Source organism: Budorcas taxicolor, chromosome 5, assembly GCF_023091745.1.
Source record: "Budorcas taxicolor isolate Tak-1 chromosome 5, Takin1.1, whole genome shotgun sequence".
Classification (NCBI taxonomy): Eukaryota; Metazoa; Chordata; class Mammalia; order Artiodactyla; family Bovidae; genus Budorcas; species Budorcas taxicolor.
This window is the reverse complement of record NC_068914.1, coordinates 137,539,159-137,565,884: the sequence shown is the minus strand read 5'-3', so window position 1 is coordinate 137,565,884 and position 26,726 is coordinate 137,539,159. Positions and strand designations below refer to the sequence as shown.

The following is a 26,726-nucleotide window of genomic DNA, read 5'->3' as shown; positions in this document are numbered from 1 at the left end:
CCAAGTAAGTATACAATAGTATAAGGAAAATTCTATTTTTAGGGGCCAATTTTGTGAAAATTAGGTACTTTCTCTCTTAAAGTGATTGTTCTCATTAAACAGCTTGGATTTCATGAGATGGTTCAGAACTTTTGTCGAACGGTAGAAGCTTGTCTTTATGAAGGCAGGTGATTTCCTCACCACACTGAGTCACCTTTACTCACTGCCCTTTAGTAGGTTATATTCTAAACTCTAGTTGTATCTTTGAAATGTGGACTTTAGTGAAAAAAGGAGTTTCCTAGATTGGAAGATCCAGAAAGATGATGGATGGAGGATAAGAGTGGGCATAGGCCTTAGTCACCTTGGTATCTTCAGGGTATGGCTGTGACTCTGTTTACCATTTGATGCACTATTGTTTCACCAAAACATAGAAGTTTTTCTTTCAAGAAGCACAATTAAACCATTTTTTTTGCTTTTTTTTCCTTGAGTTATAACTGACATAGAAAATTTTAATTTTATTTGCAAGAATTAGAATCATGTCCATTTCTTGTTGAAAAATAACAGTATAGACAAAAGAAAAACAATTGCTGCGTAGAAACTATAGAAAAATTGATTTTTGTAAACAAAAACCAATTGCTATGTAGAATAATAGTACATGTAATATTTATGCAGCTATTTAAATGATCATAGTTTTGTTTTATTCTCTTTGTTTAAATAACGTCAGATATATTTCTTGGGTGTTTTTCCTTCACTGGTATTAATCATTAATCCAGACAGAGATTTAGCCTAAAATGCTAAAATAAATTATTTGAAATATTTATGTAGTGGGAAAAAATCATTCAGTATTAATTTATGCATTATATTACTTAGTGCCTTGGTCTTTTGAAATAAACACTAACTTTTTTAAAGAAATGAACTTTTAATCCTTTATTGGGTTGGGAAGATCCACTGGAGAAGGGATAGGCTGCTTACTCCAGTATTCTTGGGCTTCCCTTGTGGCTCAGCTGGTAAAGAATCTGCCTGCAATGTGGGAGACCTGGGTTTGATCCCTGGGTCGGGAAGATCCCCTGGAGAAGGGAAAGGCTACGCACTCCAGTATTCTGGCCTGGAGAATTCCATGGACTGTATAGTCCAAGGGGTTGGAAAGAGTTGGGCACGACTGTGTGACTTTCACTTCACACCTTGATTATAATTAGATTATAGATTGACCTATGGTTCTCAAACCTGAGTGCATTTCAGAACCACTGGAATGGTTTGGCCCCATGTCCAGAGCTTCTGATTCATTGAGATCTCAATTTGTATTTCTAATGAGCTGTCACCTAATGTTAATGCTGTAGGCCCAGGAGCCACACTCAAGAAAGCAAGGACCTTGGCCAAAGCCACAGGCTGCTCAAAAGCTAGACCAGCTCTAAGGTTCTTTTTCCTTCTGATTCCAAACTAGTCAAACCTTCTTCATAGGAAGACATAGCTGTCACCTACCCACTTACAGCCAACACTGCTCAAAGAAAAAGAGATAATCTATCTAACTATAATCTTTATATTTCTGTGGTGCACCTTTGGCCCTTTGTTATTGTTATTCTTTTGTTGCTAAGTCATCTCCAACTCTTTGTGACTCCATGAACTGTAGCCCACCAGGCTCCTCTGTCCATGGGATTCTCCAGGCAAGAATACCGGAGTGGGCTGCCATGCCCTCCTCCAGGGGATCCTCCTGACCCAGGGATCGACCCACGTCTCCAGCATCTCCTGCATTGGCAGGTGGGTTCTTTACCTCTAGAGCCACGTGGAAGTTTGAGTGATGTTCTACTTTCTTTTTTTCTGAATATCATTAAAATTCAGTTTTGTTACTTCTGTCTTCAAAGAGATCTCAAGAGGCTTATGAAGTATGTTGGCAGTGTGGCTTCCTTCCAAATGTGATATTCATTGGGGACATCTGGAAAGTGGGAGTGTTGTATTAGGTGACTTCGAAGGATCTCTCTGCTGTCTGCCGGTATATCTGCAAGCTCTTGTGTATGTGCTTGCATGCTGAATCATGTCCAGCTCTTTGCAACCCTGTGGACTATAGCCCGCCAGGCTCCTCTGTCCATGGGATTCTCCAGGCAAGAGTACTGGAGTGGGTTGCCATTCCCTTCTCCAGGGGATCTTCCTGACCCAGGGATCGAACCTGCATCTTCTGCATTGCAGGAAGACTTTTACTTGCTGACCTATTGGGGAAGCCAAGCTCTTGTGTACAGAAAGGAAATTTTCAAAGATTTCTGAAAAACAGAAAAAAAAAAAGAAAAAAACTCCTTGAAAACTGATTTTTAGCTGAGACAAGATGGGGACAATTGTATGAATTTCCTGTTTTGCAGTAAAAAGAAATTGTTTTAGGCATATATTTACAATTGAAATGATCAGGAGCCAAGATTACTGAGAAAACTGTTTTGCTCTGTAGAAACATTTTTTGTAATTCAAGTCAGAACAGACAAGGCAATTTATTTGCTTAAAATACAGATAAAGGAGATCAGCTTTGGATTAGTTGCTAAACCAAGAAGCAAGATCGAATTTTGTATTTTATGAAATACATTTATTCATCCAAAAGTCATTATTGAGTAGCAGTTGTGAACTGGTTGACATTACCTGGGCTCTAGGGATACAACATGGACAAAGGGAGTCCCTGCCTTCACAGAACTAGGTCCGATGGCTAGCTGCACTGAGTCAAGCTGCAGTTAAAATAACTGCAAATGTGATATACTGTTACTTTCCATTTATTTTTGTCTTTTAAAGAAATTAGATAGTTATGCCTAAACTGTACCTTAAATGAGTTACCATAACAGAGAAGACTCTTGAGAGCCCCTTGAACTTCAAGGAGATCAAACCAGTCAATCCTAAAGGAAATCAACCTTGAATATTCATTGGAAGGACTGATGCTAAAACTGATGTTCCAGTACTTTGGCCACCTGATATGAAGAGCCAGCTGATTAGAAAAGACCCTGGTGCTGGGAAGGATTGAGGGCTGAGGAGAAGGGGATGACAGAGGATGAGATATGGCGTCATCAACTCAATGGAGATGAGTTTGAGCAAACTCTGGGAGACAGTGACGGACAGGAAAGCCTGGAGTGCTGCAGTTTATGGGATCACAAAGGTTTGGACACCCTTATGGCAGAAAGTGAAGAGGAACTAAAAAGCCTCTTGATGAAAATGAAAGAGGAGAGTGAAAAAGTTGGCCTAAAGCTCAACATTCAGAAAACGAAGATCATGGCAAGCCAGTCCCATCACTTCATGGGAAATAGATGGGGAAACAGTGGAAACAGTGGCTGACTTTATTTTTCTGAGCTCCAAAATCACTGCAGATGGTGATTGCAGCCATGAAATTAAAAGATGCTTACTCCTTGGAAGGAAAGTTATGACCAATCTAGATAGCATATTCAAAAGCAGAGACATTACTTTGCCAACATAGGTCTGTCTAGTCAAGGCTATGGGTTTTCCAGTGGTCAGGTATGGATGTGAGAGTTGGACTGTGAAGAAAGCTGAGCACCGAAGAATTGATGCTTTTGAACTGTGGTGTGGGAGAAGACTCTTGAGAGTCCTTTGGACTGCAAGGAGATCCAACCAGTCCATTCTGAAGGAGATCAGCCCTGGGATTTCTTTGGAAGGAATGATGCTAAAGCTGAAAGTCCAGTACTTTGGCCACCTCATGCGAATAGTTGACTCATTGGAAAAGACTCTGATGCTGGGTGGGATTGGGGGCAGAATAAGAAGGGGACGACAGAGGATGAGATGGTTGGATGCCATCACGGACTTGATGGACGTGAGTCTGAGTGAACTCCGGGAGATGGTGATGGACAGGGAGGCCTGGCGTGCTGCGATTCATAGGGTTGCCGACTGAGTGACTGAACTGAATGGAACTGAGTGACTGAACAACAGCAATAACAACAAGGGCAGTTTCCTCAAAGACTGCAACAACACTGTGGTCCTCAAATTGAAAACTTTTAACATAAATTTATTATTATCATCCAACCCACAAACTTCAAGTTTAGCCAGTTGTCCAAATAATGTTTGTTTCGTTCAAAAAAATTCATTTCAGTATCATGTGTTGCCTCGAATCGTCATGTCTCTTTAGTTGTCTTCAGGCTGAAATGATTGCTTAGCGTTTTGTTGACTTTCGCAGTACAGAGGCCAGTTGTTTTATAGAATGTTCCTCTGTTTCTTTTTGCTGTGTTTGTTTTGTGGTTAGATTTAGATTATGTATCCTTGGCAGGAATTTCTCAGGAATGATGCTGTGTACTTCTCATTGCATCCTATTAAGTAGCCCATGATATTGATTTGTCTCATTATTGATGTTCAGTTTGATCATTTGATTAAGGTGTTGTCTCCTAGGCTTCGCCACTGTAAAGTTACTTTAACCTTCATAATTCATATGTCTTTTGTATTGTGGTACTTTGAAACTAAGTACCCTGTTTCTCTGCAAATTTTCCATTTATTTATGTTTGTTTATATTAGTATACATTTGAGGTTTCCTATTTTTTTTCAAATGGGTTATAGTTTTTACTATCATTATTTAATATTGAAATTGTTGAGGTTTTGCTAATGGGATTCTCTTTATCCTAGCTCCTCTCTCGTTTTAACGTGTCTCATTATTTTTGAAGTACTTCATTCTTTTTTGGCTTAACAAGGTGTTCCAGGCTTCTCTTATATTGGATTGGCTGAGAAGTTTGTTCTGATTTTTCCATAACATCTTATGGGAAAGCCCAAATGAACTTTTTGGCCAACCCAATACTTCCTCTGGTGACTCAGATGGTAAAGAATCTGCCTGAAATGTAGGATGCCCGGGTTCAATCCGTGGGTTGGGAAGATTGCCCAGAGAAGGGCATGGCAACCCACTCCAGTATTCTTGCCTGGAGATTCCGTGGACAGGGGAGCCTGGTGGGCTACATACAGTTCATGGGGTTGCAAACAGTTAGACACTACTGAGTGACTACACTTTCACTTTCAGTACTTTCCCTGTCCCAGCACTAGAGTCAGCTCTTTCTCCAAGGAATGTTTTTTTCAGTGGATAATGGTGTTTAGAGGCCATGATCTGGGCAGTAGGTATGGAAACTGGCGTGTCCCTGCTCCTAAGCCCCTCACTTGGTAGAGTTAGACAGTGTACACACACACACACACACACACATTTACTTATATGACTACCTACTTATCATCTATCTATATCGCTCTGTATAGTGAAAACCATGAATTTATACCGATTCTTCCAATTCCAGACCACCATCACAGATTTATTCAGTTTTTCTTCCTTTGCATGTTTGAAACCCTTTACATGCTGGGTTGTACATACTCCATGCCCAGTAGACATTCTTCTTGACTTTCTCAAGTTCTGACCCCCTGCGCCGGGCACCTGCATCCAGCCTGTACTCCAACTGCTGCATGAGGCTGCTGTCCACGTCAGTACCCCCAGCAGGTGGTTCTCTGGCTCAATGACTCCCCCTGCTTCCCAGGCTGGGGGTGGGGTTTAGGACAGTTGTTTGGAGAGGACGGGGACCAGAATACATTTAAAAAATTTATTCTTATTTATTATAAACTTATACACATTAAAAAAAAAGAGAGCGAAGTAGAGTTCCTGCTGTTCCTGGCACTTGTTCCTTGTTGCTCATGATAATGGCTGGGCTGCCAAAATGAGCGTTGCCTGGTCTCTGCTTTCCTGAAGCTCACAGTCAACTAAAGGAGACTGTCATGTATAGAAAATGATCACAGGATAACACAGGTGGCCATATTGTTGTTGTTATCGTTTAGTCACTCAGTTGTGTCTGACTCTTTGTGACCCTGTGGTCTGCAGCACACCAGGCTTTCCCATCCTTTACCATCTCCTGGAGTTTGTTCAAACTCATGCCATATAGAAGTAATCAAATTAGAAAGTTACAGAGGAATTTACAGGTAGTCCAGAGCAGGTTTTTGGAAAGGATGTGTTTGACAGGGAGTAGTTTCTGCAAAGGAACTGACCCAAAACAGCCTGGCATGTTTCATTAACTATAGGAACCCAATTTTCAGATTTCTAGTGCAATCTTCTCATTCTATAATGACTAACCATACTATTTTAGTGAAGAAAGAAGAAAAAAGTCCTTCATATTCTATGTATGAAATTCATACACAGAGTCAATATATAATTATGTACACTTGTAGGTTTTTGAAAAAATATTTTATTTATTTGTTTAGGCTGTGCTGGGTCTTAGTTTCGGCATATGGACTCAATGGTTGTGGGATGTGAATCTAGTTCCCTGACCAGGGACTGAACTCAGGTCCCCTGTATTGGGAGCTCGGAGTGTTACCCACTGTACCACCAGAGAATTTCTATACTTTTAGATTTTAAATGGGACCTCCTTTTCTGAACTTGAACTTTGATTTTATATTAAAAGTCTTTTATGCTTTGCTTATAAGCATGAGTGATAAGGCTATCTTTTATTATTCTGATACTATTTTGATAAATGCTTCCCACGTGGCTCAGTGGTAAAGAATCTGCCTGCCAATATAAGCGATGCAAAACATGTGGGTTCGATACCCAGATTGGAAAGATCCCCTGAAGGAGGAAATGGCAACCCACTCCAGGATCCTGGCCTGAAAAATCTCATGGACAGAGGAACCTGGTGGGCTCAGTCCATGGGGTCACAAAGAGTCGGACACGACTGAGGAAGCACATGTGATGCATGATTTTAGTAAATAGAAAGCGCTATAAAGGAATCATTTGTGTCTGTGGTATAATTAAATAAATGATCAACAGTCCTGCATGGTGCCTGCTAAGTTAAAAAAAGAAAAGCATCTGAGCTCTATGGGTTTTAATTGTTAGAAGGGAAGACAGACTTCAAGCGCTCATGTGAAACAGGATGCCTCTGCCAGGAAAGAAAGGCTAGTCAGCGAGACAGTGCAGAGAGCCCCAGAGGATGCGATTTAGACGTGTCACTAGAAATTGTTTAAGTGGAGAGCGTCGGCCCTTTTAAAACACTGCCTGCCACTGGAGGATTGGGTCACCTTGAAATGTGTTCATCTTTGAGTTAAAGGCATGAAAAGGCACTTTGAAATTTTCCAGTTAACTTTGGTGTGTGTCGTGTGCGTGTCTGCAGTTGTATCTCTCCTCCACCCGCCTCAGCCATTCACAGGCAGCTCCCTGGAAACCAGCGTGGTCGCATGAGAAGGATAAGTGTTTCATCTCCATTCCAGCAAACTATACAGACTTTTTTAAAGTGTGGAGACACTCCAGGCTGCGAGTTCTGACTCTCTTTGTAGAGTCAGGCCTTCCTCCCCTAAAGCAGAGTCTGAGATAAGAGCAGCCTCCAGTAGTCCCTTCCTAAAGAGGTGCCACTTAGCTGGTGCTTTGGTTCTCTTGGACTGTGGTTAATGATGTCGAGATTGTGGCCTTTAATGTTGGGCGGAAATAATCCAAATTAACTGCTCTTGTAATCTTGGTTCAGATAAGCTTTTCAACTGAGCACCTAGTAGACCCAACTCCTGCCCCATGGCCACAAGGTAGGGTGTGTGTGTATGTGTGTGTATGTGTGTGCATATGTGTGTGAATGTGTGGTTTCGTTCAGTGTCTGGCACATTTCGGGTAGAGAGACTGTTTATCTCTGTTGTAGAAAAGAAGAGACTGTTTATCTCTGTTGTAGAAAAGTCGTGTCTGACTCTTTATAACCCCATGGACTGTAGCCTACCAGGCTCTTCCGTCCATGGGATTTTCCAGGCAAAAATACTGGAGTGGGTTGCCATTTCCTTCTCCAGGGGATCTTCCCAACCCAGGGATTGAACCCGGGTCTCCTGCATTGTAGGCAGACGTTTTACAATCTGAGCCACCAGGGAAGTCCCTCTGATGTAGAGATCTATGTATAAACATTACCTAGGAATGGTCAATGGCAACCCACTCCAGTACTCTTGCCTGGAAAATCCCATGGATGGAGGAGCCTGGTAGGGCTGCAGTCCATGGGGTCGCTAAGAGTCGGACACGACTGAGCGACTTCACTTTCACTTTCACTTTCATGCATTGGAGAAGGCAATGGCAACCCACTCCAGTATTCTTGCCTGGAGAATCCCAGGGACGGGGGAGCCTGATGGGCTGCTGTCTATAGGGTTGCACAGAGTCGGACACGACTGAAGCGACTTAGCAGCAGCAGCAGCAGCAGCAGCAGCAGCAGGAATAGTCAAACACTGTTTTCTAGGAAAATAAACAGAGTCCACGTTTATAAGGCTACTTTTTGTTTTTTTTTTAAACATGTCACAGTTTCCTAGCAGGAAGTCATCTTAGATATCAGTTTAACATCCCTGTGTTACAGACGAGCAAATGGAGAACTAAGGAAGTTAAACCTGTGGGCACATGACTGTTGCAGGTGGTACTGGACATGAAGCTCTCTCTTGTTGCTGATTTATTCCAATACCTCCCTCCTCGTTAGTCAGACAGAGAAGGGAAAATATTGTATGAGCTCCCTTACATGCAGAATCTAAAAGGAAATGATACAAAGGAACTTATAAAACAGACTCACAGACTTAGAGAATGAACTTACGGTTGGTTGCTGGGGGGAAGGGATAGTTAGGGAGTTGGGGATGGATATGTACACACTACTATATTTAAAATGGTTAGCCAACAAGGACCTTACTGTATAGTACAGGGAACTCTGCTCAGTGTTATGTGGCATCCCGGAGGGGAGTTCAGGGGGAGATTGGATATATGTATATGTATGGCTGAGTTGCTTTGCTGTTCACCTAAAACTATCACAATATTGTTAATTGGCTGTACTCCAATATGGGCTTCCATAGTGGCTCAGTAGTAAAGAATCTGCCTGCCAATGCAGGAGATGCAGGTTTGATCCCTGGGTTGGAAAGATCCCCTGGAGAAGGAAATGGCAACACATTCCAGTATTCTTGGCTGGGAAATCCCTTGAACAGAGGAACCTGGTGAGCTACAGTCCATGGGGTCGCAAAGAGTCAGACTTAGTGGCTAAACAACAACCCTCCAATATAAAATAAAAAGTTTAAAAGAGGCAGATTCCTGACCTCCACAGTAGCTTTAACTATCCATATGAGAAGAGAAGCCCAGGAACTTGCATTTTCACAAGCTCCCCAGAAGGTTCTTAGGAACACTGCAGATTCAGAACCCTGCAGTAAGACAGAGTGACCCAGACTAATTGGAGTTTCAGAGAACCTTCAGTGACTATTCAGTTGGCCTGTATCCACAGGTTCTGCATCTGTGAAGGGCTGGTGGTACTGTGCCATTTTCTGTAAGATGTTTGAGCATCCACAGATTTTGATATCCACAAGACTCCCGGAACCAATCCTGTGGATACCAAGGGATGACTAGATTATTTTTTGAGAAATCCTTTTTATGTCACTTTTGCCTTAATATAAATCTCTTTATATGTCATAGTTTTTTTTTTTTTTTTAAATCTTTGGTTAGCTAAGTTTCTGTAAGCAAATTTGGGGAGAATTTATCCTTTTATTTTCTAGTTGAAATATGTTGTCTAAAGCATATTGTGAAGGCAGTATTGGAAGCATCAGGAGTGTAGGACAGTTAAATGGGTATATTTATCTGAAAAGTGCATTATATCTGAAATGGAGCACATTTTATTGAAATAATGCCTCTGGCTAATAGAAAAATGTGATCAAACAGTGGTCTTTGTGATGATTTTGGAAACTGACCTGAGAGCACATTCTTCATGATCTCAGAGACTGGAGGGGACAGACCCTGAAGATCTAATACCCAAAGACATGGTGTTGTCTACCACAAAGAGTAATTTAGTTAATTTTCTGGTGGGAAAATGAACATATTCATATTTTGTTGGAGATTACAAATTAAGTTTGTATTGTGGACTCAGGGAGGAAGGGTACAATCCTCTTTACACTTGTATTTAGTAAAGTAGCTCCAGCTCTGTGTATTTTGGCATTTTTGAAGGGAAATTGTTTTATTTTCTTCAGTATTTATGGAGAAACTTAAATACTTCTGATAATTTTTTAGAAAGAAAGAAACATATTTCAGTCTTCCGTGTCTTTATAAGCAGAGTTTATTTTCCTTTTGCAAAAAGTGTTGATTCTTCAGGAAGTAATCATTATTATACTCTCAAATCCTTCCATCCAGCACAACTACATAGAGTACCTGGTGTGTATTCAACATTGTCTTTGTGAGAGAGACCAGGGCCATACAAGTTGGGATGCCCCGCCCTTGAGAAACCTGTCATCAGACTTTAAAATTGGGAAAGCGCAAAGCTTCACTCTGGCCAAGGAGAGCAGACTTGGCTCATCCTTGGGATGTGCAGTTGCCCTGTTTCAAACCATGAACCTGTCAACAGGGTATTCATTACTGACCTTTGGGTAATCATTTAAAAGTACTGTGGGAAATCTCTTGGGTGAGACAAATGAAGATCTCGCATGGGTTTTTATCAGTGGCAACACCTCATGGATCTGGCTCCAGGAAGAAGAAGTCACAATTTCAGTCTGCAGAGGAAAATTGATTAACTGGTTATTGTATTACACTAGTCATCACATAAAATAGAGAAGTTGTGGAAGTTAGTGTTTAATATGCACAGTCCAGGCAATCAGCACTGGTGCTAATATGGAAGATGTCTTAGAAACAAAGCAGAGTTCTTTCTGCTTCTGAAAGAGAGTGCAATTGTTTTGATGCTGACAGTAGTACTTTTACAAGCCAAGTAAACTCAGGCAGCCTACACAGTGAATGTCCAGGGATCTGTGCTTGGCTGTGTATGCTTCACCAGGTTTATGGATTGTGGTTTTTCTGGAAAGCACCCAGAATTAGGTCCTTACTCTGGCAGCATCTGGCTATGTGACCTTGGTCCCCTAGTCCCCTATGTGGCTAGGGGACTCCAATGCACTGGCTTGTACTTTACAAGCTGGTGAAAAGGATGCATGGCAGCATACATTTATCTATTGTAGCAATTGTGCCACTGTTGGGGGGACATTGATAATGGGGAGAATATGCATGTATGGTGGTTTTTTGTTTGTTGTTGTTTAGTTGCTAAGTTGTTTCTGACTGTTTGCAACCCCATGGACTGTAACCTGCCAGGCTCCTCTGTCCATGAGATTAGCCAGGCAATAATACTGGAGTGGGTTGCCATTTCCTTCTCCAGGGGATTCTCCCAACCCAGGAATTGAACTCAAGTCTCCTGCATTTGATAGGTGGATACTTCACCACCAGGGAAACCCAGTGGGGCAATCAGGAGGTGATAAATAGGTTTACCAACTAGAGTACATCATGAGAAATGCTGAACTGGAAGAAGCACAAGCTGGAATCAAGATTGCCAGGAGAAATATCAATAACCTCAGATATGCAGATGACACCACCATTATGGTAGAAAGTGAAGAGGAACTAAAAACCCTCTTGATGAAAGTGAAAGAGGAGAGTGAAAAAGTTGGCCTAAAGTTCAACATTCAGAAAACGAAGATCATGGCAAGCCAGTCCCATCACCTCATGGGAAATAGATGGGGAAACAGTGGAAACAGTGTCAGACTTTATTGTTTTGGGCTCCAAAATCACTGCAGATGGTGATTGCAGCCATGAAATTAAAAGACGCTTACTCCTTGGAAGGAAAGTTATGACCAACCTAGATAGCATATCGAAAAGCAGAGATATTACTTTGCCAACATAGGTCCGTCTAGTTAAGGCTATGGTTTTTCCTGTGGTCATGTATGGATGCGAGAGTTGGACTGTGAAGAAAGCTGAGTGCCCAAGAATTGATGCTTTTGAACTGTGGTGTTGGAGAAGACTCTTGAGAGTCCCTTGGACTGCAAGGAGATCCAACCAGTCCATTCTGAAGGAGATCAACCCTGGGATTTCTTTGGAAGGAATGATGCTAAAGCTGAAAGTCCAGTACTTTGGCCACCTCATGCGAAGAGTTGACTCAGACTCTGATGCTGGGAGGGATTGGGGGCAGGAGGAGAAGGGGACGACAGAGGATGAGATGGCTGGATGGCATCACTGACCTGATGGATGTGAGTTTGAGTAAACTCTGGGAGTTGGTGATGGACAGGGAGGCCTGGCGTGCTGCGATTCATGGGGTCACAAAGAGTTGGACATGACTGAGTGACTGAACTGAACTGAATTCTTTCAAAGCTGGAAATAGGAATGTCTATTAACATCTGTTAAAATGAAAATGGTCTGTCAGTCGTGTCTGACTCTTTGCGACCCCATGGACTGTAGCCTACCAGGTTCCTCCTTCCATGGAATTTTCCAGGCAAAAGTACCGCAGTGGGTTGCCATTTCCTTCTCCAGGGATCTTCCCGACCCAGGAATCAAACCCGGATCTCCTGAATTGCAGGCAGATGCTTTACCCTCTGAGCCACCAGGGAAGCCCTACATCTGTTAAAATTTCATGCCCAATAATTGAATTAAATAAATATACTTTATGCTCTAAAGATTCTATATGCAGCATCCTAGAAATAACCGAGTTTGGGATCATAGAGACCTTTTTAAATCTTAGTCCTGATATGTGCTGTGTGACCTTGGACAAGTAATTTAATCTCTGAGCTTCAGCTTCTTTGGTGGCTCAGATGGTAAAGAATTTGCCTGTGATGCAGGAGACTGAGGTTTGGTCCTGCTTGGGGAAGATCCCCTGGTCCTCCAGGGGAATGGCTACCCACTCCAGTATTCTTGCCTACAGAATTCCACAGACAGAGGAGCCTGGTGGGCTACAGTCCATGGGGTTACAGAGAACTGGACATGACTGAGCGCCTGACATTTTCACTTTACCCTCTTTCAGTTTCCTCATCTGTAGAATGGACCAAATGCCTTTGTGGCAGAATTAGTATGAATATTCAAAGAGAAATATAGTTAAATCACCCTTAACTTGATTAGTGGTAGCCATTAGTCCAGTGATCTTCTGAAAATATGGCTTTTATTATTACTTCACCTCCTTCTCTAAAGGCTTGCTTCATTTCCTTTGCTGTTTACCACTCATCTCCCAAAGTCCTTTGCCTTTGCTTATGGCACCGACTGATTTCTGTCTTGTGTTTGCGTTTTGTAGTGATGCTCTGTTATTATTATTTTTGGCCATGCCTCATGGCTTGTGGTATCCTAGTTCCTTGACCAGGGACTGAATCCCCACCCCCTACAGTGGAAGCTCAGAGTCCTAATCACTGAATTATCAGAGAATTCCCTGTTGTGATGCTTTATTAACATCCCTCATATTACTTGTTGTTGTTCATTTACTCAGTCGTGTCCAACTCTTTGCAACTCCATGAACTGCAGCACGCCAGGCTTCTCTGTCCTTCATTATCTCCCAGAGTTTGTTCAAACTCAAGTCCATTGAGTTGGTAATGCCATCCAACCATCTCATCCTCTGTCATTCCCTTCTACCTTCTTGTTCTGTTCTCAGTCTTTCCCAGCATCAGGGTCTTTTCTAATGAGTTGGCTCCTGGTATCAGAGTACTGGCCAGAGTAAAGACCTTGGGGAAGATTGAAGGCAGGACGAGAAGGGAACGACAGAGGACGAGATGGTTGGATGGCATCACTGACTTGATGAATGTGAGTTTGAGCAAGGTCTGGGAGATGGTGAAGGACAGTGAAGCCTGGTGTGCTGCAGTCCGTGGGATCCCAAAGAGTCGTACACGACTGAGTGATTTAACAACAAAAAACTGGATCTTCCACTTCAGCATCCGTCCCTCCAATTCAGGGTTGGATCCTGGATCTTTAACCTCTGGGTAATCGAGAGTCAGCTCATGTTAGGGATTTTCCTTATGAGGCAGGGGAAATTTTGACTCTGGGGCACCTGCCTCTTGCTGCAAGTTCTCCTTACCCCTGCAGTATATGGAGGGTGCCTCCCTTTGTATAAAAGCTGTCCGGGAAATCTCCAGTGATTAAAAACCTACCTTGCAATTTGGGGAACTGGTTGATCCCTAGTTGGGGAACTAAGATCCCACATGCCACGGGCCAGCTAAGTCTGCACACTGCAACTAAGACCCTATGCAGCCAAAAATAAGAGTTCCTTTTTAAAAAAAATGTTGTCTGGAATAAGAACAGAAAATTCCCTCCTCACCAATGAGTGAGTGATCGATGATGTAGAGAGCTCCTTTTCCCCTGGAAAGGTAACTTTAATAAGTACCAAGGAGTGACCCTTTCGTTGTGCAGTTTGTAATATTTAACCAGGGGGAATACTGGGTGGCTGGCGAGGAACCTTCTCGCTATTCCCTGCCATTTTGACTTCTGTCCACTCTGTGTTTGATACAGTTGACCTTACAGAATATCTCTCAGGCTTCCAGTCTTCCGTAGCTGTTAGATCCTCCCTTGCAGAAGGGAGCAGCCTTGTTTGTAAAACTTGGACCCAGCTCCTGTGGAGAGCTGGCTCAGTCATGTGACTGCCTCAGGAGCTTCCAGTTCTGGTGCGGCAGTGGGGGTGGCAGTGGGGGGCCTGTGTTCCTGGGGGCACACCCTGAGGGGGACTGCTTCCCCGATGTTTCCCAACGATGAGCATGGCCTCAGAGATGCTCTTCTAGAGCTGATTCAGCTGAACTTCCGAGTTGGCACATCAGATCCCTTCTTGTTTAAAGTAGGGGTAATTTCAAGTTTTTGGTGATGTGTCCCAGAGTGTCTGGTAAAAGCAGTGTCCTTGTTAAAATCCTGTGCCATCAGAGAAGCTCTTCCTGAGGAGAAATTGTGGAAGGCTATCAGCTGCTGCTGCAGGAGGCAGAGTTTTGATTATGCACCAGGAGGCTGGAATTGCCTAACTTGGGTTTTAAGCAGAGATTCCCAGGCAGTGTTGACAATCACTGTGTTTCATCACGTGGTGGGAGTTGGTTTGTTTGGGAGGTGGTGGCATCAGCTCCAGCCATGCCTTCTTACCGGCAGGGTGTTTTAGCACGTGTTAGACGCCTACTGTTTAAGGGGTACAGCTATACCCCAGGCTCCTTCTGCATGTGTGTAGATATATGTATTTACACACAGATAAAGGCATTCCTGGAGAGCAGGAGACTGTGGTATGTAGGGCTGTGGAAAGCATTTGATATTTTCTGTAAATCAGAGGATATTGAGAGGATTCTGTAAATCAGGTGATATAAGGCATGCGTGGTACATAGAGTAGCTATGCAATAAATGTTTCTTTTTTCAATTTTCTTTCAAAACTTCGTTCACGTCACTTTCAAAGGATGACATCCCAGTTTGAGAATTTGGGTGTGTAGTTGTAACCCTTAGGTTAAATTTTTCTGCAAATTAATGTATATGTTGGGATGGTTACTCACTTATGTATAAAGCCTCTTTTTTTGGGAAGGAGATTGGCCTTTGAAGTCAGACTGCCTGGGATTCGAGTCCTGATTCTTCTACCTATGATTTTTGAATTTTCACAGCTAAAAATATGTGGTGAATAAAAGCTGGGTCACAGACTGAAGATTAAATGAGGTATTATGTGTAGGGCAGCTGGCATGGTGCCTGGAATGTGGTGAGCTATGGTAAGGGTTACTTAGCTTTCTCTTTACAAGAGATGTAACAGAAATGTTGAAAGGTTTTGACCTTAATGCTCAAAAATAACTGGTTGTGAACATGAACATTGCCAATTGGAATATAACATGGGGTTGTGAGGGAGAGGTTCAAAGGATCTAGGGCACCTGGAGGCCTATGCTGGAGTCTAATGTTGAAAGAAGGTATGTAGTCAATAATGCCAGCTCTCTGTGGCTCCATGGACTATAGCCAGGCTCCTCTGTTCATGGGATTCTCCAGGCAAGAATACTGGAGTAGAGTGCCATTTCCTATCTCAGGGGATCTTCCCAACCTCCTGTCTCTTGCGTCTCCTGCTTTGGCAGGCAGATTCTTTACCGCTAGCACCACCTGGGAAGTCCTTTCTAGTGACTTGCTTCTCTTCCTTTGGAAATGTATTATAGGTAGTTATCATTTGGAGGTCCTCCTGCCCCTCACCCCAGAAGGGAATTTATCCATCCCAAGTTCTTTTATTTTTCTAATTTTTGAGGGGTGATCAGCATCTTTGAAAACTGTTAAATAACCAGACTACAGAGTAAGTATTTATTGGCTAAGTATCATTGATGTCATCAAGTAACTGTTTTAGGCAAGTAATCCCAGACAAGTCAGTTCAGTCCAGTTTACTTCAGTCTCTCAGTTGTGTCCGACTTTTTGTGACCCAATGGACTGCAGCACCCCAGGCTTTCCTGTCCATCACCACCTCCCAGAGCTTGCTCAAACTCATGTCCATTGGGTCTCATCCTCTGGCTTTCCTTCCTCCTCCTGCCTTCAATATTTCCCAGCATCAGGATCTTTTCCAGTGAGTCATTTCTTTGTATCAGGTGGCCAAAGTATTGGAGCTTCAGCTTCAGCATCAGTCTTTTCAGTGATATTCAGGACTGATTTCTTGGAGAGTTCCTTGCAGACCAAGGGAGTCTCAAGAGTCTTCAACACCACAGTTCAGAAGCATCAGTTCTTTGGTGCTCAGCTTTCTTTGTGGTCTGACTCTTGCATCCATACATGACTACTGGAAAAACCATAGCTTTGACTAGACCAACATTTGTCAGCAAAGTAATGTCTCTGCTTTTTAATATGCCGTTTAGGTTTGTCATAGCTTTTCTTCCAAGGAGCAAGTGTCTTTTAATTTCATGGCTGCAGTCACCATCTGCAGTGATTTTGGAGCCCAAGAAAATAAAATCTGTCTCTGTTTCCATTGTTTTCCCATCTATTTGCTGTGAAGTGATGGGACCGGATGCCATGATCTTAGTTTTTTGAATGTAGAGTTTGAAGCCAGCTTTTTCACTCTCCTCTTTCACTTTCATCAAGAGGCTCTTTAGTTCCTCGTCGATTTCTGCTGCAAGCGCTCATCTGCTGTTTTTGTTTTGGTAAAAGTGGTTATTGGTTTCAAAATCAAAATACACAAAGTTTAGTAGCAAAATTGTGGTGATTCTCCTTAGGACATTTAAAAAGTATTTGCCTGAAAGGTGAAGTGTCAGGAATAATATGAACTCACAAACTTTAGGAAATAAGTTTATGCCCTTCTTAACACGTGTTCTTCATAACTTACTACATCTTACCTTAGAGACAAAACATAAAAGTAAATGTTCCTATATACAACTATATATATAGCAGATAATAAATGAGGACCTACTGAATAGCACAGGCAACTCTACTCAGTGCTCTGGTGTGACCAAAGTGAAAGTGAAAGGCTCTCAGTCGTGTCTGACTCTTTGCGACCCTATGGACTATACATTCCATGGAATTCTCCAGGCCAGAATCCTGGAGTGCATAGCCCTTCACTTCTCCAGGGGATCTTCCCAACCTGGGTTGGATCCCTCCCAACCCAGGGATTGAACCCAGGTCTCCCACATTGCAGGCAGATTCTTTACCAGCTGAGCCACAAGGGAAGCCCAAGGATACCAGAGTGGGTAGCCTCTCCTATCTCCAGCGGATCTTCGCAACCCAGGAATTGAACCAGGGTCTCCTGCATTGCAGGTGGATTCTTTACCAACTGAGCTATCAGAGAAGCCCTGTAGTGACCTAAAGGGGAAGGACATCCAAAAAAGAGGGGATATATGTATACGTATAGCTGATTCACTTTGCTGTACAGCAGAAACTAGCACAATATTATAAAGCAACTACGTTGTTTAGTCACAAAGTCATGTCCGACTCTTCTTTGACCCCATCGGGTGTAGCCCTTCAGGCTCCTCAGTTCATGGGATTCTCCAGGCAAGAATATTGGACTGGGTTGCTATTTCCTACTCCAGAGAATCTTTCCGACCCCAGGATCAAACCCATGTCTCCTGAATTGGCAGGCGAGTGCTTTACCACTGAGCCACCTGGGAAGTCCCAAAGCAACTCTACTCCAATAAAAATTAAAAAAGAAAAAGTAAATCTTCCTGGGTGAGCTTGTGTATTGCCTTACATTGACAAGTAAGTGTGACGTGTGTTATGAAAACAGAAGGACAGGGCAGGAGTAATGGGGGAATTGGTTTCAGGAAAAATAAGTATAGGTTTTAAGTAACTGTTGAATTCCATTAACGTATTTATTCTTTATTTTTGGAAGGGAGCTTAACATACTTGTTTAAACTGAAATGAAGTAACTTTTATTCCTGTTTTAAGTTCTGTTCTGCAGCCTTTAAATTATGCTTATGCTTTGATAGGATTAGTTGTGTGTAAGTCTCTTGTGGCATTTAAGTATCCTTGCAGACTAACTTGTGTGACTGGCATGATATCCAGCAGAGATACAGCTTTGTGAATAATGTTTTCTATTCTAAAAATGCCAAAGGCCTTTTGAGACACTTTCAGATTTTAATTTAGGAAAGCCTGTCATCCAGTCTCTCATTGAGACGAAAGAGTTAAATAGGTTTTCTCTGAGGCTCTTAGCTCCTAGAACAATCAATCAAATCTTCTCAAAGGACTGAGAGATGGATCTTTACCCACCAGGGGGCCAAAGTTTTCCAGCTTCTTGATGAATTTCTCTGAGGTCTAATGATTCCTTTTGAACACTGGGCACACTTAAGGGCTTGGAGAAACTCTGATAAGTTTTCCCAAAGTTCATTGAATTGAAAGGCTAACAAAGTATTTGGACATACTTAAAACCAAATGTGGTTTAGTAAGCCTTATAGGGTGTCTTTATGAAAGGGTATAGGGTAAAATCAAGATCTTGGCAAGGAAATGTCTTGTAATATGGGAAATTTTGTCGATTAGTAAATTTATTTAAGATGCTAATTTGTCTAAAAAACATGTGCTTTCCAAATTCAGAAAGTCCATGTACCTTCCCAACTTGCTTTGCCTGGAAAGGGTGTAGATAGAGGCCGAAAACCAATGCTTGATTTAGGCTGATAGAATAAGTCTGTTTCATAAAGGTGAAAAATAAGGTAGAGTGTCAAAGAAACTGTAAAGGACCTTTTGTCTTCTTGCTTCTTAGATTTTTTTTGTTTTTCTCCTATCCTTACAAAGCAAAGCATAGGTGATATGATGAGATGTCAATTATCATGTAAATCCATATGTTAAGTCTAAGTCCAGAATGTGAGCCCTGGTGGTCTATAAGCATGGAGAAGCTTCATCTTTTAGGAATATAATGGTATACTTCCTAATGACATTTCTGAAATAGAGGGAAAATGAAATATAGGAGTGCCTTGTTTTATTGCACTTTATTGTACTTGGCAGAAGTTGTACTCTTTACAGACTGAAGGTTTTTGGCAACTTTGCATCGAGCAGATCTGCCCTTACCATTTTCCCCACAGCATTTGCTCATTTCTTATCTCTCTGTCATGGTTTGGTAACTTTTGCAGTATTTCAAACTTTTCCATTGTTATTATATTTGTTATGGTAATCTGTGATCAGAGATCTTTCATGTTACTCTTGTAATTGTTTGGGGGCACTATGAACCATGTTCAGAGCAAACTTCATCAATAATTGTTGACTGTGTTCTGACTGTTCCAACGACCTGCCATTCCCCCATCTCTCTCCATCTCCTCAGGCCTCCCTATTCCCTGAGAGTAAATAGTATTGAAATCAGCCCAATTAATTACTCTATGAGTGTGCGTGCTAAATCACCTTAGTTGTGTCCTACTCTTTGTGACTCTGCCAAAAGAGGGGGTCCTCCCTGGGATCGCAAAGAGTCGGACATGACTTAGCAGCTAAAATAACAATCATAGTAACAAAGTAAGGTGAGGAAGCTGCAGAAGAAAAGTTTGAAGCTAAAGTAACTATCTCCTAAACATCAAAGTGCAAGGTGAAGCAGCAAGTGCTGACGCAGAAGCTGCAGCCTGAAGGTGGCTTCACTGAACAATAGATTTTCAACTTATAAATGATTTGAGAAATGATGGTTGTCCTGGGGAAATTCCTCCCAGTATTTGTATCAGTAAAAAGCTCATTAGATGCTTTGGAGGGCATGGATGGGGCTTATCAACCATAGGATGGTTCTGCTGGGCTATTTCATTGAAAGACTCTCAATTGTTCAATAATTCGTGGTCTTCTCTTGGCCTGGTCCGTTTCTGTGGAGGTGAATCCTCCAATCTTTTTCCAGGTGGGGACATAAGCTAGATGGCTACTCTTCTCAAAGTGGAGGGGAAGCAAGCTGATGGTGGCTCTGGATATCAACCTTCACTGTTCCCTTCTATCTGCTCTACTATAATCTTGACGACAGAAATAGTACAAGGTGTTGGGGGAGCACGTTAGCAGGGGCACCTAATGTAAGTGGGGTGACAGGAAGGCCTCTCTGAGAATGTTTAAGCTGGTATCTGAGGGATGAGAAAGGAGCCAGCTGGGTGAGGATGAGGGGAGAGTATCCTAGGCAGCGTGCATGTGTGCTCAGTTGCCGAGTCGTGTCTGACTTCCTGTGGCCTCATGCACTGTAGCCCACCAGGCTCCTCTGTCCATGGGATTTCTCAGGGAAGAATACTGGAGTGGGTTGCCATTCCCTTCTCCAGAGGATCTTCCTGACCCAAGGATCAAACCCATGTCTCCTGCATTGCAGGCAGATTCTTTACCACTGAGCCGCCTGGGAAGCCCCGTTCTAGGCTGAAGGCTTCTAAATTTATTTGAGTAGTTGTGTCTTGTAAGGGGGACCATGTAAGTTGTCAGTTTGTTACAGTAGTTGATATAATCAGAAGAATAGCACCAGGGATGTAATACCAAAGGCACTCTTTCTTATGGTGGTTAGTTATATTAACTAATTAATGTACTTAGTCGCTCCATCGTGTCTGACTCTTTGTGACCCCATGGACTGCAGCCTGCCAAGATCCTCTGTCCATGGAATTCTCTAGGAAAGAATACTGGAGTGGGTTGCCATGCCCTCCTCTAGGGGGTCTTCCCAACCCAGGGATGGAACCCAGGTCTCCCTTACTGCAGGCAGATTCTTTATCATCTGAACCACCAGGGAAGCCCAACTAATTAATACCATGTCCTTTTCAGATATGTAAGTAACAGCAATGAGGTTCAAAATGAAATGTTTGCTTAGGAATCCAGATTTAAACTTACTACATTAGATATGAGAAGTTGGACTGTGTGAGGAGTTGAATGATTACATTAGTTGCGAGTTTTTCTTGTTAGTTTGTCTGTTTGCTTGTTGACTTTGTCTTCTGGATGTCACCTGAGATTTGTTGGTTCATTTCTGTAGTGGTAATATGACCGATTAGACTAGTTTTAAGCAGATACTGAAATTTAGATTAGCTGTTATGTATACCTAACTATTCAAACTAAGGGTTTGAAGAACTTTTGAAATGCTTTTAGAATCCTAGGGCAGATTATAATGATGATTTAAAACTTTGATGTCTCCCCTTTTTGTATTGACTTAGATATAATTGTCTCAATCTATCAGTCTTGGCCTTTCGTGAAATGTTCCCAGCCTGTCTTTCAGGCTTTGTTTCTGTTTCTCTCTGATAGGTTTTCCTGATTTTTCAGAAAAGAAAAGAAGTTTAATTTTCCCTAAAAGATCATGGTATCTGGTCCCATCAATTCATGGGAAATAAGTGGGGAAACAGTGGAAACAGTGTCAGACTTTATTGTTTTGGGCTCCAAAATCACTGCAGATGGTGATTGCAGCCATGAAATTAAAAGATGCTTACTCCTTGGAAGGAAAGTTATGACCAGCCTAGATAGCATATTCAAAAGCAGAGATATTACTTTGCCAACATAGGTCTGTCTAGTCAAGGCTATGGTTTTTCCAGTAGTTATGTATGGATGTGAGAGTTGGACTATAAAGAAAGCTGAATGCCCAAGAATTGATGCTTTTGAACTGTGGTGTTGAAGAAGACTCTTGAGAGTCCCTTGGATTGCAAGAAGATCCAACCAGTCCCTCCTAAAGGAGATCAGTCCTGGGTGTTCACTGGAAGAACTGATGTTGAAGCTGAAACTCCAGTACTTTGGCCACCTCATGCGAAGAGTTGACTCATTGGGAAAGCCCCTGATGCTGGGAGGGATTGGGGGCAGGAGGAGAAGGGGATGGCAGAGGATGAGATGGCTGGATGGCATCACCAACTCGATGGACATGGGTTTGGGTGAACTCTGGGAGTTGGTGATGGACAGGGAGGCCTGGCATGCTGCGATTCATGGGGTCACAAGGAGTCGGACACGACTGAGCAACTGAACTGAACTGAAACTATATTTGAATTGAATTCTTCCACCCTAGGGTCTCACTTAGAATGCAGTTCTTTGCCTTCTCAGCTGCCCCACCCTCCCCTTATCTCTTCCCTTTCACAGCTGTTGGGGTGATTCTTTCAGCATGGCATTTTTTTAGTTCCTGCACCAGCAGACTCTCACTTTCTCTCTTTTTTAAAGAGGGATTTTTTTTTTTTTTTTCCGGTTTGGCTGCACCTTGTGGTATGTGGAACCTTAGTTCCCTGACTAGGGCGCAAACCTGTGCCCCCTGCATTGGAACTTGAAGTCTTAACCACTAGATGGCCTGGGAAGTGCAGATCCTCACTTTCTCTTAAACTTTCATAGCACTGTGTCCCTTGTTTACTCATTAAAAAGGTAGAATAAGACCTAAGGTCCTATTTCTACCCTTATTTTCACATCTTTTGGTTGCAACATAGCTGTAATTTTGGCCAACTCAGTAATTTTGGCATCTAGTGTGATGTGCTGTGCTGTGCTAAGTCTCTTCAGTCGTGTCCGACTCTTTGTGACCCCATGGACTGCAACCCACCAGTCTCCTCTGTCCATGGGGTCCTCCAGGCAAGAATACTGGAGTGGGTTGCCATGCCCTCCTTCAGCGGATCTTCTTGACCCAGGGATCGAACCCTCGTCTCGTACATCTGCATTGGCAGGCAAGTTCTTTACCATTAGCGCCAACTGGGAAGTCCACCTAGTGTGATAGGGCTTACTAAATCTGTTTCTAGCTGATTTGAATGCAGATTCCTTTTTATTTCCCCTGTGATCTGTCTTCAAGTTTTCGCAGTCATATATTAGAGAATATATGTAAATGTTCCAAGTTATCCTCGTTCTAAACATCTTCAGAATGTCCCCATTTTATTTGTATCTTCATTTGACATTATCATTTGATATCAAAGGCAAAAGAGCCTACCCATTTGGCCCTATTTCTTTTTCCCATTTAACCATTTCTTTTAACTATTTTAAACTAACTTTTATTTTTTCCCTCCCAGATTTTGAGAAAGTAAGTGTTCATTATGAGGCTTCCCAGGTGGTGCTAGTGGTAAAGAACCTGCCTGCCAACAACCCACTCCGATATTTTTGCCTGGGAAATCCAATGGACAGAGGAGCCTGATGGGCTATAGGACTTAGGGTCACAAAGAGTTGGACACAACTAAAGTGACTTGGGATTGGCCCTGGTGGTTCAGATAGTAAAGAATCTGCCTGCAATCTGGGAGACGTGGGTTCAATTCCTGTGTCAGGAAATTCCTCTGGATAAGGAAATGGCAACCCACTCCAGTATTCTTGCCTGGAGAATCCCCGTGGGTAGAGGAGCCTGGTGGGCTTATAGTCCATGGGGTTGCAAAGAGTCAGACATGACTGAGCAACTAACACACAAAGTGCCTTAGCGTGCACACATGTGTTCATTATACAGTTGCCGAAACTGGGCTATAATTCCTTCTCCCACCGCTCCTGGTCTTTCTATTATGTCTAACATACCAACTGATCAAATAAATTCATAGTAGTTCTCCAGTACGTCACATGTGGAGTCTTCTGGCTAAATTTCAAGATTCCCTGTGACTTCATAGCACCTTACCTATGCCGCTGTATCTTTACTCCCAAACAGAACTTTTGGTCATTTTAATTGTTCTGTGGACAAGCCATCACCATTCCCATATTTGGTCTTTATTCATATTACACCCAGTATGTGAAATGTCTTCCCTCTCCTTGACTTGAAGTTCATTTCTGCTAATCAGCACAAGTGGACTTGTTGGAATCTTCCTGGCTGTCCTGGTCTTCTCATAGTGATGGATTTGGAGCCAGAACCCAAGCTCCTGCCTTGTTCTGCACTGTCACGCCCTCTGTTTAGCATTCCTGCTCAGATCCATTGAATGATGGCTGTCACACCAAGCTGGCTGTTTCTTTCCTCCTTGTCAGTAATGGCTTTCTATCTTGGTGGGTAAGTTAATCACAGAAGACCTGCATCATCATACCAGCTGTACTATAAAAACATTGTGAGGTAGCTAACAAGTGCCTGACATGGAGGCAATGGTCCGTAAACAGCCATCCATGGTTTTCCAGCTCCAGACCCAGTGATGCTCATATCATAGAACCAGAAGCTAGAATTCCTTTCTTGCAGGGCACTGCTATGTCTCCAGAGCTGATACTCCTTACACTTTGGTTAATCTCTATCCTTGGCAATCTAGTACAAGGCCTCAGTAGATGGCCTGCGGGTTTGGTTGTGTTACCACTGTGCTGTTTAAGTTTTACAGTGAACTCACTCAGAACTCTAGTAAATTAAAAACGAAAAGGGCGGGGAACTATTGGATATTTTAACTGCCTCTTTCTTTGACTTCTTGGCTCAAGCCAACAGTACATTTCTCAAACAACTTTGATATGTAGACTGCTGAGGAAAGCTATATGGTCCCAACCTGGCAGGTTAAGAGTTCTTTGAACTGGTTAATGAAATGCTTCATACTGGGAACCTGGAGAAATATCAGCTTAGTTTCTGAAAAACCTTTTGATAATGCTTCCCTTAAGGGTTTAAGAAAAATGCCAGCAGAGTAAAAAGTATTGCTTTTTTCATAGATTTCAACATATTTAAACAATTGCAAAAAGAGTACAAAGGAAAAACTGCTGTTCTTTGCCCAGGGAGGTCAGTCATTGGTTGATACCAGTTTTATTATGGCAAATAATACTGTTAGTGCTAACAGAACTCTTTGGAGGAGAGCTTAGAAAGACAATTGATGGACGTCAAGTTAAAGATATTTTGATAAGTGAAAAATGTGTTAGCTTTGTAAATACATTGAGGTGAATTTAAAAACATGGGCACCCACTGCTATGATATTTTAACCTGTAGAGTTTCACTGTAATTTTTAAAAACAAATGTTGTTGATATATGTTTAGGATGCTGTAGCGGAAGTACCGTGGAATGTGCAGCCTATAAGAAACAGAAATTTATTTCTCATAGTTTGGGAAGCTGGGAAGTCCAAGATCAAGGTGCTGTTAAATTTGATGTTGGATGAGAACCGGTCTCCTCATTGGTGGCTGTGTTTTCACTATAAACTCACATGGCAAAGGGTCAGGGGATCTCTCTGGGACTCTTTTATAAGGGCAGTGATCCTATTTGTGATGGCTCCATCTCATGACCTGGTCACCTCCTAAGGCCTAACTTCTGAATACAATTACTTTGGTGATTAGGTCTCAACATATGAATTAGGATTGGGGGAGGGTAAAGTGTGCAGACTGGGTGCTACTGCTAAGTCACTCCAGTCACTCTTTGCAACACCATGGACTGTAGTCCGCCAGGCTTCTCTGTCCATGGGATTCTCCAGCCAGAATGTTCTAATCCTAAATGTATAGTTTAGTTTTTACATACCTATATAAGTGAGTTTCAGTGTAATGTGATTTACACATTTGTATTAGTAGAAGGTTAAATATTTACATTTTAAAAAATGTAGTGTATGCTATACACCACTTTTATTTATTATATTTTAAATATTTATTTATTTATTTATTTGGTTGTGCTGCAGAGCACAGCATATAGGATCTTAGTTCCCCCACCAGGGATGGATGGAGCTTCGTGCACTGGAAGCTCAGAGTCTTAGCCACTGGACTGCCAGGGAAGTCCCAGATACTTAGATTTTAAAGTTTGGGAAGGAAAAAACATAACTCTTAGTCTGCTATTTTATAGTTGTGAATCAGTTTCTTATTACAAGCTTTTCATGTTGGTTTCTGTATTTTCTGTATGTTAATTATTACTACAAAATAAATTGCTGTTTGATGATGCTAGGTTATGAGACCTGTGGACTGACCCAGCTTCTAGATTTATCTGATTATTTCCTCATGATGTCATTTAACTTACTTCTGTATCTTCTATATTTTAAGTTGGAAGTTATATCTTATATTAGTCTACTACTAGAACCAGTAGTAGAATATGCTTTACTCCATCCACCAATTTAGGCCTTGACCCCATCCATTAAACACCCTCACAAGACACACGCAGAAATAATGTTTAATCACATATCTGGGCACCTTGAGGCCCAGTGAAGTTGATGCATAAAATTAACCATCACACATCTAAGACTTGACTTGTTCTTTGTTCAGTCACTAAGTTGTGTCTGTTCTTTGCGACTGCATGGACTGCACCATGCCAGGCTTTCCTGTCCTTCACTATCTCTCAGAGTTTGCTCAGACTCATGTGCATTGAGTCTGTGATGCCATCCAATCATCCATCCTCTGTCACCTCTTCTGCTCCTGCCCTCAGTCCTTCCTAGCATCAGAGTCTTTTCCAATGAGCTGGCTCCTCGCATCAGGTGACCAAAGTACTGGAGCTTCAGCTTCAGCACCAGTCCTTCCAATGAATATTCAGGGTTGATTTCCTTTAGGATTGACTGGTTTGATCTCCTTGCTGTCCAAGGGACTCTCAAAAATCTTCTCTAGCACCACAGTTTGAAAGCATCAGTTCTTTGGTGCTCAGCCTTCTTTGTGGTCCAACTCTAACATTTTTTTAAAAACCTGTAAAAAATTCATTGTAAAAGAGTATATATTCACATGCACAAATAAAAATGTATTTGTATAAATTATTTTAGCACTATAGTGTAAGTTGAATAATTACTCAGCCTTAGTTTCTTAGTTGTATAAGTCTCTGATATCATGCCATTGGTAGTTTTTTGAAGAGTAGTTTTTTTTTTTTTAATTTTTTATTTTTACTTTATTTTACGTTACAATACTATATTGGTTT

General features: G+C 42.1%; 1 protein-coding gene across 2 annotated transcripts in view; it reads left to right on the top strand.

Annotated features, from left to right (window-relative positions):
- DERA (deoxyribose-phosphate aldolase) overlaps nt 1-26,726 on the top strand; it is a 119,401-nt gene that overhangs the window by 1,756 nt on the left and 90,919 nt on the right. The window lies entirely within an intron of this gene.